We start from the raw sequence: 13,521 nt of genomic DNA, 5'->3' as shown, positions 1-13,521 counted from the left end.
TACTTCTACTTCATAAAAAAAATAGAAAAAAATATTGTAAATTACTTTAATAATTCAGAAAACAGCCCCAATTTACAGATTCTTGATAAGTTGAAAAGTATTTGTGTAAATAATTATTTTGTACAGGTGGCAATATGACCAATAATCTAAAGGCTCAGGGTTGCATACTCATACATAAAGTTCTTCAGATAAGAAAATTTTTGAATAATTACACAGGTATTTTAGGAAATTTTCATCACAGCAAGTTTTTTTCTTCACATTTTAAAGAAAACAAAATTGATTTATCACATTTGGGTCTCAAAGAACGAAAATTATAATATAGTGGTGCAAAAATGGTCAATTTAATTTAATTTTTTTTTTCTAAAGGCATTTTATTTTTTTTACTAGTATCTACTTAAAAAGTACAAAAACAATCCCAAATCAAATATTTGTTATCAATAATACGGAATTAAACCACCATATTGGCTTTCTTTTGATGATTCTTTGAAAACCCCCCATCACTCAGGGGGCAGTCTAGTATCCTATTAGGATCAAATTATCTGATCTAATGAGTAAAAGACTGCACCCTGAGCCTTATTAGAACTAAGTAAACATTTTCAGCATCTAGAAATTCTCACCTAAACTATCAAAAAAACCAAAAAGTACAAATAGTAGCCCTTTCGAGACTAAAATCATACCAAATTTTGTTGCGGAACCATACAAGAAGAAGATTCAAATATGTTTACTGATGGTAATACTCCACACAACAAAGGCAAAACTGGTCTAGCAGGAAGCCACAAGGTTAGTAATGCTGGACGGTTCAAGAAAGGTCATACTCCATGGTCGAAAGGTCTCGTTTTTGAGAATGCAGTTTCATCAGATGAAGAAGAGTCAAAAGCTTACATCCGAATGAATCTGCAAGATCACCAACAAGACGACATCAAAGCTGATTCCGTATCCAGGACTGACAGCTCACAAGTGGTAAAAGAAGATGGAAGTGGTGTGATTAAATCCAGTATGATCCTGCGGCCACGGTTCCTGAAAGCAGACAAAGAAAAGGTGACATCAAATAATTCTCATATTATTGAGAGTGAAAAGATGTTTGACATGTTCAACTTGGCGTACCAACAGCACAGGGAAACACCAAAAACTTGTAAGAGGCCATGGATGGAGCCACATAGTGACAGAAAATGGGGTGCCTGTATCATGTACAGAGTTCGGTGTGCAAACTGTTGGTTTGTGACTCCAACACTAGCAAAGTTGTACTCAGAAGTTGAAAACAACAAGCCAGGGCCAAATCCAGCCGGTACTAACATTGCGCTAGTTTCAGCAGGACTAGATAGTCCAATAGGAAGCACCAAGACCCAGGAGATTTTAGCGCGTGTAAGTGTTCCACCTCCATGCAAGAGTGGTATGCAGAGAAACACCAACCGAATTTCTAAAGTTATGGTAAAGCAGAACAAGGACGACATGAAAGATAAGGTTGAACAAGTGAAGGCATACAACAAAAAGAAGGGACAACCAGAAAATGTGATATATGTGACCTTAGATGGCAGGTACCCAACTGCAACAAGGTCCAGCAGGAAGAAACCAGGGTTAAATGCATCACAGGCACAGATGCTTGCGATTGAACAAAATACTCCATGGAAGTTTGTAGTCGCATCATCTTCACTAAACCAGCTATGTTGGATGGGAGCTTGGCTCAGAGGAAAGGGATTTGATGCAGAGTGCCCAGGCCATGAAGACTGTACTGCTACCCTTCATAGAACTATACCAATATCAGAATATGCCATGGGAAAAGAAATTGGAAATCAGCTTGCACTGCAAGGTATGCTTATCCGTTATGCCACAACAGATGGAGATGCACGTTCCGCTAAAGGAGTAGAAGATGCCATACATGTACTGTATCCTATGTGGGAAGTGCAGAGACTGGCGGACCCAGTACATCTAAGCCAACATCAATTCCGAGCGGGAATGCGAGCTGAGTTTAGTGAGACCATGTTTCATGGACAAACTAAAGAAGAGAACAAAGACTTGAAGAAAATGTTTAGCCTGGACTTGAAGTGTCGCAGTTCCATGATATTGAACCAGTTAATGAATGAATATAACAAGGACACAGAAAAAGTATGTAAAAAATTACCTACCATCCTTTCAACTACAGTCCAGTGTTATGGTGGAGACTGTTCATCTTGCCTTAAGGAGTCTGTGGTATGCAAAGGTACAGTCAGTGATAACTGGTGGACTAGATCCTTTTACCTAAGCACTTACAACATCACTGTGCTGAAAATAGATGAAATTGATGAAATTATACTGCAAGAACTACTGAAAATGATACTTAGTGAGGAAGCAGTCAATAGCATGAGAATGTTCCACACAACAAATAAAAATGAAGGAGTTCATCGTGCATTGAGTGTGAGTTTACCAAAAAATGTAACTCATGGAAAAAACATGGAAGGCAGACTTTATTCTGCAATACACAGGACCAACAACAGACCTGGTACATCAGCCAAGATGAAAAGCAAAGAGTTGAACATTAAAGTGTCCGAAGACTGTGAGACCTTCTTTGATAAAATGGACAGAGAGTATACTTACAAAAGGAATTATGAGCAGAAACCTGAAGTAAAGATAAGAAGGTTACAACAGACAGCTGTCAGACTGGAGGAACACAAGATTCATAAAGAGCTCCACAAAAAGAGACCAGACTATGTAAAAGGGCAACTAGATCCTGTACCAGATGAGCTGATGCATGATGCATACTGCAAAAAGAAGATGCCTAAGTAAAAGACAGACAGCTTAAAAAAATCAAAGGTCCTTTTAAGGACCACCCAAATCTTTCAAAAAGATTTCTTATATTGATACGAATAAAATGAAATTTAATGAATAAATGAACACTTTCCCCTGCCCATTTTCTTTTAAATCCATTAAAATACCTAAATTATTATCTGGCATCTTAAGGTGCACTAAACAGGGGGGAAAGGGGGCAATGTGACCTATACATTCCCCTTTCGACACACATGTTTGCCTACTGTTGTTGATACCATGTGGTTCCAACACCAGATGAGCTACATTTATGCATTTGGTATTGTGGCACAGGTGTGATACATCAACAGCTGCTAACTGTGCAGCCCTATGCTGTATCATGTATGCAAGCCTGTGCACATATAATAATTTCCACCCAATGGCACCAGGAAATCTACAATTTATGACCCCATATTTGCCATTTGGTGTACATGACTCTGTCCAAATAAAACACTCTCCATTTAGCCCAAGGGCACATTTTTCCTCTAGCTTTTGATGGTACTTCTGAAAAAAGGCATCCATTTTGTAAAGTTACTTTTTCAAGCAAGATTGAGTAGGAATATTTCTCAAAACGAGGATTTGGTACTCCTCAAAACCACAAAAAAAGTCCAAATTTGAGATATCCAACCCCTATCTTTTGAAAAATGGCTAAATTATGCAAAATTTCCTCAAAATATAGTAAATTTGATATATTTCAATAGTACTGTACCTCTACTACACATATGAAACATAAAAATACTCACCAATATAAAAATGTAGCCATATCAGCTGTTTTTGTATGCAAACATACCTCTCTATTAGGCACGAAACCACAATTAATTTTCCCACTGTCTTCTTTATAGCCTTTCTGTAATTTAAAAAAATTCCACCAGCGCAATTCAATTCAGATTTTCAGGGACGTTAATTTGAACCTTCCAACAACTTATATAAAAAATATAAAAAAATTCACCATTATTTTTTCAAATTTTATGCATAAACACAGAGATACCCTAAAAAATGACCCAAAATGGCTTCTGGATGTCACAAACTTGACCTTTTTTGACCTCACTAAATCACAACCTAAATGTCAAATTTCTCATTTCAACACATCTACTAAAATAATTTCATTATTCCTCTTCCATTTGAGCACAAAAAGTATGAGAAATTCTGAAAGGAAGTGTTTCTAAAAAATTTTTGAAAAATCCCCTATTATTATAGGAACTATATTCGTATACAACGAAAAGCTAAGGGCAGACAATTGTGGTCTCGTACCTATTAACGGAGGAATCGTGATTCCTCCATTACATAATTTCACATTAAGAAAACATCAATTATCGATGTTTTGTTTTTGTTTCAGAAGTGGAATTAGAAGGATAAATATAAATAAATATAAATAAACCTTTTATTCATATATTTTTTTTGAAATTCCTGAAAAAAAATGTTGTTAAGATGACACGTTTAGTCTAAGGTCTAACCAATCATGTTGTTGAGTTTAAAAAGTTATGAATTCATAAAATCCATGTTGGTTGGTTGGTTGGTTGGGGCATGTTACAGATGTGCATCATGTGGTATTTTTGTTTATGTAATTATATTAACCTCGATATCTGTGATGCCTCTACATTTTTATTTTGTTGTTCGTTTAAAACTTTTGAGAGTTGCATACTTTGTACTTTGAAATGGCTGTTATTTTCTTGCGTTGTCTTTGTAATTAGGATCATATTTCTATTAAAATAATAGATATACACGTATCTAAATTAGATGAGTCATCGACACTTAAGTGTAGAAAGATAATATAATTATTCTTTTCTTCTTTCAGGAAACGATGGCACTTACAAATGCTGTAAGGCAAAAACAATACAGAGATAGACAAAAAGACCAAACTAAAAAGGCACATACATGTACAGATTTAAGAACCCAACGCCACCTGATACAGTATGGGTCTACGGAAACCAAATCCTACGTAAAATAGAAGAGTCATCGTCTATCGGAAAGAGTAGGCGATCATACTCCCTTCCGTAGGAAATGATCAAGGACATTTAACGTCGAAAATTCATCAGTAACAGTGCCTAATCAAGATTAGAAGAACCAATTATGTTGTTGATAGTGAGGACTATAAATGTTTTGCTCCGTACAAACTGCTATTTTCTGGAACTATTGTTGTCGTTTTATGGAGAATCCAATGCATTTAAGTGATAAAAAACGTTTGATGTGAACAAGACATTCCTCCATTAAAAAACGAGGCTACCTGAAAACGTTTATTCTTTTTTAGAATTATGTGTTCAAAACTAGAGTTTACATTGTTTTATTGCATTTTCAAAATATCATTACAAAATTAAACAGTAATTGTTCATTTTTTTCTATCTCTTTTATTTTTGGTATTTCTTGATTCCTCGGTAACAATTCTTACTCTCAATTCCTGCTGAACTTTCAAGTGTTACACAGGTAATGTAAATTTGTGTAGGATCAACATTTATGAAAGTGCTGAAAAAATGACTTTGGCTTCATTTTAACTTGCTAGAATGGTTAACTGGAGTTAATTTCACATAAAACTGATTTAGAAATTCATATCAGGACAGAACACAAGACAATTTAAATTTGCAAAACACTGAATTGCAAATCTTGCGCCGCTTTTTCTTCAACCTACCATGTCATGTGAGTAACCATTGGATGCAGATTCGCATGGGATTTAATGAAATGCATTTTATTTTACAATTTTTGATAAAATAAACTTATAGTTTCGATTTAAAAATCATGGGATTTTTTTATCCCATGGGATTCTTCATTATCCCATGGGATTTCATGAAATCCCATGGGATTTTTTTGTGTCCCATGGGATTTTTTTTCTCCCATGGGATTATTTGGGTCCCATGGGATTATTTTTGTCCCATAGGATTTTTTGTTTGTAAATCAATACAGCTAGAAACATAAAAATGGGTACATGTGTATGAAGAGGTATTATGATAAGATACCAGAAAGTACAAATGTAGATTGAATAAAGCCATAGAATTTAAATAATTTTACATCTCTATTATTTATATGCAAGTAATAACCAATGCATTCTCACATTTATTAAGTATATTTATTACTTTATTAAATTTTATAAGGAATATGCATGTTTTCATGTATTAAATTATTCAACTTAAAAAAGAATTGAAGCTGAATTATCTTGATAAGTGTTATTTCTTGAACATGCTTTATAACAAAATATAGTTCTTTTTTTTTTGCATTGCAAAAGTACTGATGTTGTTGATAAACTACAAAAAGGTTAGTCTTTCATCACATTTCATAACCATATCCACATTCAACACAAAAGTATCTGTATTTTTTTGGCATTTCATGTCCATTCTTAAACAAAAAGTGTTAAAATGCAAAATAAACTTTATTTAATACACCCCCCTTTTGTGTAAAAATTGGGTTGATTTTGTGCAAAATTTTGGCAAAAATGAGCAAATTAACGCCTAAACCATCTTTCATAATTTCCAAGGATATGAAATAGATGCCCATGCAATTTGACAGGAATTAAATGTCTGAATCAAAGTCTAACTTATCATTTTGAACCTTATATCATGGGCAAGAACCACAGTTCATATAAACTATTTCAATCTGGCTAAAATAGACATAATAAAAACACCTAATATTGTCATGAATGTAAACAGATATAAAATTACTTAAACACTTTGATACACATTACAGCACATCAAATCATAGTAAGGTACAATAATGTATGTTCTATGTTTTTCCTGAATCGGCAGACATTTATTAATGATTATTTAAAAAAAATTAAAACTTTTTTTGCAGTGGTGGGGTTTTGAATAAAATGAATTGATTTCTTCTTATGAATAAATGTGTAACTACATTCCTATTTCAAAATTTACATGTTTGTTGCTTATGTCTAAACGCCTACAGTTTCCTCCAATTTTACCCTTCTATGAATGAGACTGATACATCTAAACTATTTCTTGAATGTCAACACTTTAGCTTCAGTGGGAATAATATTAGCAGTCACAAGTACATGTATGTACATATATCATATTTAGGTAGCAATGATGATTTCTTTACAACTGTACTCTAGTATCACCAAAAGACGATTCTCAATTTCTCATTTGATGGTAATAATAGTAAAAGCTCATGTTACTGCACACTTTGTAGTGATGATCTAATCATGATAGTGTTTCTCTTAAATATAATGTGAAAATCCTCCTAAAATTTTGCAGGAATTTCTTGCTGTATACCAGTTAAGAACTAAAAATGTCATAGTATTGGGTAGATTTTTAATTTTTAAAAATGCAAACAAAGCACAAAAGTGTGATGTCAAGGTCAATGGTAATTAACCCTAGAAGGCTATACATCTTAAAAATGCTTAACAACATACCAATTATCAAAAACCTACCTTGAAAGATAATAAAGTAACAACCTAATGTAAACATGATTTGTGTTACTGGCTGACTAATTACTATGAGGGTGATTGGTCAGTTTCAGCAGGCAACAACCACCCCCTCACTTTTCAAAGCCATGCAAAGCATAATCTGTAGGTCTTCAACTCTTAAAGGTTTCTTACAAATATTTATAACTTATTAATGTATTCTGATTTATATGGAACTCATTCATGTATAAAGACAGAACTTAATGTGCTAAGTTGAAAAACTAACTACAAGTAATATGCTTCTTGTGCTCAATTAACTAACAGAGTGCATAACATTAATAACAATTTGAAGTAAACTGATTACCTAAAAAAAACATCAAAATCATGTACAAGTAATGCTTTACCATGCATATATAGGATTACATGTAATTACAAGTTATCACATGTTGCTCTCACTACAGGATCCAAAACCCAATCCATCAGGTTGGTCAATGTATTAATAGTCACCTGGTATTATCAGGTTGTCTCTACAATATACAAAACTAAAAGTACTGCATTGAATCTCTACTGATGCATTTCTTCACATAATTTTGTTTTTAAAATACCTTGAGTGGTTTTGGAGGAGCTGTGCAAACAAGGTTTTCACATTAAAAACCAATCAGTTTAATTATCTCCCTTTATGGGTCTAGTGCATATATTATATCTTTACATAAAGCCTAACTTTCCAATTTTAATAATATAAAAAATTAGATGACTTTTTAATCATTCAAACAGTATGCGTAAAGTTTCTGATAGTCTGAAACGAAAAACAAAATCAAACATCTCCACTACTATTTTGCGAGTTTAAGTGTGCTTTCTATTAAAATGTGCGTCATGAAAGCTTCCTGTGTATTCAAAGCAAAATTGTTTCAGCCTATTGACAATGTCATCAAGATTATGTAAAAAATGCATACCTGTGGATGAAAAAAAATTTTTAATTATTTAATAATCACTGAGTATTGCATGTACAAGTACTTACTGCTACAGTAAATGTGTCAAATGATAATCGCCCTTTTTAATTGGTCAATATTCTTCTCTAAGAAATATGTAAGTGTCTCTCTTTTAAATACAAGTCTTCACTTAAAGTTCTGAAAAAAAATAAAAATACAGCTAAACAAATTTAGTTGTACAAGTATTAAAATGCCAGCCACATGTGTAAAGATTGAGTTAAATATGGTTCTGTTGAAATATTCTATTGGTATTGAACCCTCCCTCTCCAAAAAAAACAAAAACAAAACAAAAAACAAATGCCAATCAACATATTTCAATCTTTGCACACAGCATATCTTATTTTAATTTCTATTTAAGAACTTTTAAGAACTAACATGTATTAGGAACACATACTAAGCAACAAATCCAGTTAAAACTTTTTGCAGGATTGTCAGGTAGTGCCTGATTTGTACTATAAGTAAACAAATTGTAAGTCTATTCTACTGACTGAAAACTTGTGATTTATTCTTGTAATTAATGTTCAAATGAGGTTTAATTGATTACAAATACTTTAATTCTTCTTAGACAGATAAGTAGCTATATGCTGGGCAGATCCAGAAATTTGTAAAAAAGGGCTGGGTGTTCATTTTTTCACTAAATAAGTATAGCTGAAAAAAACTCCCCATTAATTAACAAGACATATTTTCAAATAGAAATATTGATTTTGCTTGCTGGTTAAATATAAATAAAAATATTGCACTTGCTTCGTGTGCAATATTTTTATTTATATTTAACCAGCAAGCAAAATCAATTTTCATCCGGTCCCCCCCCCCATTATTATTTTTATAAGTCTTGTGGAAGGAGGAGACTGTGTCAAGAGCAGAGTAGTCAGAGCAAATCATGCAGATTTTCTGGAGCAGGACAACTCCTAACTTACTGTAGTCAGAACTTGACGTATGCATTCATTGCTGTATTGAATTCGTTAGTTTCTGAACGACTGCTGCATCAACACTTATGGTACCAGTATTGTATTGCATATCCCTGAGCAGGTGTACGTCAAAACATGGATACTATAAAAATATAGTGCATTTTCTTTTTGCCTCTCTACAAAATAATATTTTGTCAAAAGATATGAACAATGATTTATAAAATAGAGCAAACATCACACTATAAGATGAAGAACTTTTTTAAAAGAAAATCTAACATAATATCATAAAAATGTTCCACTGAAAAGGTTGGTTTGGTGAGTGCAAAACGAAAGTGAAAGTAGGGAAAGTAGGGCTATTTATAGTTCGAGACTACTTTTCTGTCCGATCTTCGTGGACTCACCCTATTTTCTTTGCGGGAAATTATTTTTTCACATGTCCTTAGAAATGCTACATAAGTGAAAGTTTTATTGAATCAATTTACATATTTTTTAAAAAATCCTAAAAATATGCACTTCACTATAGAAGTCTATGGGAAAATTAATAGGATACTGAGACCTAGTAAGCCAGTTTTTCAAGTAAAGTTGGATATTCAGCAAGTTGTCTTTACCGGCTGAAAAAGTAGTACCCCAATGCAGGTAACACTTTTAAGATGAATTAGCCAACTTTTGAACCTGATTTTTTATGGTAGCTCTGGTTTTTTGCAATTATGGTTAATCTTTACCAAATTTGGAAATGCATTTTGTTTTCATGAATTTGTATAATATCAGTTCAATAAAATTATTATATTGACTGTTTATGATGAGCATATCTATATTCATGTAACCTAAAGCAAGTAATACTCCTGCATAAAGGATAGTTTTCAAGTTACAACACATTTTAAGTATGTGGTTAGGACTTGAAAATAGTCATTTTCCATACATTGCCTTTTATATATGAAAAAATGAATATTTTATTTTTTTGTTTTTCTTTCAAATAAATAGCTAAAATGAGTTGCCATATAACTGTGTGGTTGATTTAAACACAGAAATGTCACAAAAGTCAACAGCCAATTTTTTAGTGGACTTTTTTTAGTGGTTCAAATGGACAGATTCTAATGCGGCAAGAAAAATAAAGGTGTTTTTTCATATAAAAACTGAATTTTTTCAAAAAGTATCTAAAGCAGACAGTTGTTATTATAATATTTATACCACAAAACTATTTTTCTTGCATCATAGCTATCTGTTTTAAAGAAAAAGTCCTTTTCCTGCCATATTGAGGTCCATTTGTATCTGCCTGGGGTACCAAAATGGCTGAAAATCTGTATTTTCTGCATATGAAAAGCTATATTTTTTTAAAACTATGATATTGGTATAATTTTTTTTGGATTTATTATATTTGAAACAACCATATCTATAGTTAAAACAGTTGGTTGTACCGGTCATTATACTTTACTTTAAACAAGAGGCTCCCTTGAGTTAAAGACAAAAAAGGAGGTTCGGATATTAATATTTCCATATATGAAACTCACAAGTGGGGATTAAATAATGATTTGGAACTCATAGTACAGCTCATGTATCTACCATGTCAGAATAAACCACAAATTTGCTTAGCTTGACTAATGCAGCAGCTTTTTATCAAACGTAATATTTTCTGGCTAACACTGAGATATTAGTCTCATGCCTGGAATAGGGTACCTACATAAAAATTTTAATAGAAAACTCATGTTTATAGCAGGGCAATGATGTTCTGAATTTTCAGTATGAAAATGAATACTCTAGCAGAAAAACAACAACTTTTATGATTATATTGAAATTTTTATTAGTAATAAGTACCAGTATTGTATTGCATATCCCTGAGCAGGTGTACGTCAAAACATGGATGCTATAAAAATATAGTGCATTTTCTTTTTGCCTCTCTACAAACTAATATTTTGTCAAAAGATATGAACAATGACTTATAAAATAGAGCAAACATCACACTGTAAGATGAAGAACTTTTTTAAAAGAAAATCTAACATAATATCATAAAAATGTTCCACTGAAAAGGTTGGTTTGGTGAGTGCAAAACGAAAGTGAAAGTAGGGCTATTTATAGTTCGAGACTACTTTTCTGTCCGATCTTCGTGGACTCACCCTATTTTCTTTGCGGGAAATTATTTTTTCATATGTCCTTAGAAATGCTACATAAGTGGAAGTTTTATTGAACCAATTTACATATTTTTTAAAAAATCCTAAAAATATGCACTTCACTATAGAAGTCTATGGGAAAATTAATAGGATACTGAGACCTAGTAAGCCAGTTTTTCAAGTAAAGTTGGATATTCAGCAAGTGGTCTTTACCAGCTGAAAAAGTAGTACCCCAATGCAGGTAACACTATTAAGATGAATTAGCCAACTTTTGAATCTGATTTTTTTATGGTAGCTCTGGTTTTTTGCATTTATGGTTAATCTTTACCAAATTTGGAAATGCATTTTGTTTTCATGAATTTGTATAATATCAGTTCAATAAAATTATTATCTTGACTGTTTATGATGAGCATATCTATATTCATGTAACCTAAAGCAAGTAATACTCCTGCATAAAGGATAGTTTTCAAGTTACAACACATTTTTAAGTATGTGGTTAGGACTTGAAAATAGTCATTTTCCATACATTGCCTCTTATATATGAAAAAATGAATATTTTTTTTATTTTTTGTTTTTCTTTCAAATAAATAGCTAAAGTGAGTTGCCATATAACTGTGTGGTTGATTTAAACACAGAAATGTCACAAAAGTCAACAGCCAATTTTTCAGTGGACTTTTTTTAGTGGTTCAAATGGACAGATTCTAATGCGGCAAGAAAAATAAAGGTGTTTTTTCATATAAAAACTGAATTTTTTCAAAAAGTATCTAAAGCAGACAGTTGTTATTATAATATTTATACCACAAAACTATTTTTCTTGCATCATAGCTATCTGTTTTAAAGAAAAAGTCCTTTTCCTGTCATATTGAGGTCCTTTTGTATCTGCCTGGGGTACCAAAATGGCTTAAAATCTGTATTTTCTGCATATGAAAAGCTATATTTTTTTAAAACTATGATATTGGTATAATTTTTTTTGGATTTATTATAATTGAAATGACCATATCTATAGTTTAAAACAGTTGGTTGTACCAGTCATTATACTTTACTTTAAACAAGAGGCTCCCTTGAGTTAAAGACAAAAAAGGAGGTTCGAATATTAATATTTCCATATATGGAAGTCACAAGTGGGGATTAAATAATGATTTGGAACTCATAGTACAGCTCATGTATCTACCATGTCAGAATAAACCACAAATTTGCTTAGCTTGACTAATGCAGCAGCTTTTTATCAAACGTAATATTTTCTGGCTAACACTGAGATATTAGTCTCATGCCTGGAATAGGGTACCTATATAAAAATTTTAATAGAAAACTCATGTTTATAGCAGGGCAATGATGTTCTGAATTTTCAGTATGAAAATGAATACTCTAGCAGAAAAACAACAACTTTTATGATTATATTGAAATGTTTATTAGTAATAGGTACCAGTATCGTATTGCATATCCCTGAGCAGGTGTATGTCAAAACATGGATGCTATAAAAATATAGTGCATTTTCTTTTTGCCTCTCTACAAACTAATATTTTGTCAAAAGATATGAACAATGACTTATAAAATAGAGCAAACATCACACTGTAAGATGAAGAACTTTTTTAAAAGAAAATCTAACATAATATCATAAAAATGTTCCACTGAAAAGATTGGTTTGGTGAGTGCAAAACGAAAGTGAAAGTAGGGAAAATGGCTATTTATAGTTCGAGACTACTTTTCTGTCCGATCTTCGTGGACTCACCCTATTTTCTTTGCGGGAAATTATTTTTTCACATGTCCTTAGAAATTCTACATAAGTGAAAGTTTTATTGAATCAATTTACATATTTTTTTTAAAATCCTAAAAATATGCACTTCACTATAGAAGTCTATGGAAAAATTAATACGATACTGAGACCTTATCTCGCTGCTGGGACGAGGTCATAGCGGGGAATGAACTGTATACAAAAGCGTCTTGTGTCATGCGTGATTTCGGCACCCCGTTTCGCCACTGACTGACAATACATATCTGAGGTTTCCTCTGTAATTATCCTCTCGTATAACACTTGTTGTTTTATCGATGCAGGAACGCACAAGATGAGCATTCCAGTAACGTAGTAAATAGTTGTACAAAAAGTTATTTCATAGCTAGCGAAGGAGTTAAATTTAGGTAAATGCTATATACCGGGTATAATATAAATCCTTGGGCTAACGAATGAAACTGCACTTTCTCGGGACTTTGTTTTGATTAAACATAGTACGTGTACATTTTAATACCCAGATCTAACGTAAGATGCTGGCATTTCCGTTCGTCCATAGGATGGTGCCATATCAGAAAATAACTTCCATGCAAGCGAACCTCTTTCACGGGCTGCACTAATTCGGTTTTGTAATGTAAATTAAAGCATGGACAGTAAAATCATTGGTGACAGT

General features: G+C 32.5%; 1 protein-coding gene and 1 long non-coding RNA gene across 2 annotated transcripts in view; one reads left to right on the top strand and one right to left on the bottom strand.

Moving 5' to 3' along the window:
- Positions 1 to 13,521, top strand: part of LOC148620519 (methylthioribulose-1-phosphate dehydratase-like) — a 51,634-nt gene that overhangs the window by 2,154 nt on the left and 35,959 nt on the right. The window lies entirely within an intron of this gene.
- LOC148620522 (uncharacterized) lies at positions 7,135 to 9,188 on the bottom strand. The gene is made up of 3 exons (XR_015921828.1): positions 9,027 to 9,188; positions 8,139 to 8,247; positions 7,135 to 7,647 (listed from the first exon to the last, which is right to left on the bottom strand). It is a non-coding gene; the product is annotated as an uncharacterized LOC148620522 (long non-coding RNA).

Source organism: Perna viridis, chromosome 4, assembly GCF_037379345.1.
Source record: "Perna viridis isolate PV_CMFRI_1.1 ecotype Kerala chromosome 4, ASM3737934v1, whole genome shotgun sequence".
Classification (NCBI taxonomy): Eukaryota; Metazoa; Mollusca; class Bivalvia; order Mytilida; family Mytilidae; genus Perna; species Perna viridis.
This window is presented reverse-complemented; position numbering and strand designations above follow the sequence as displayed.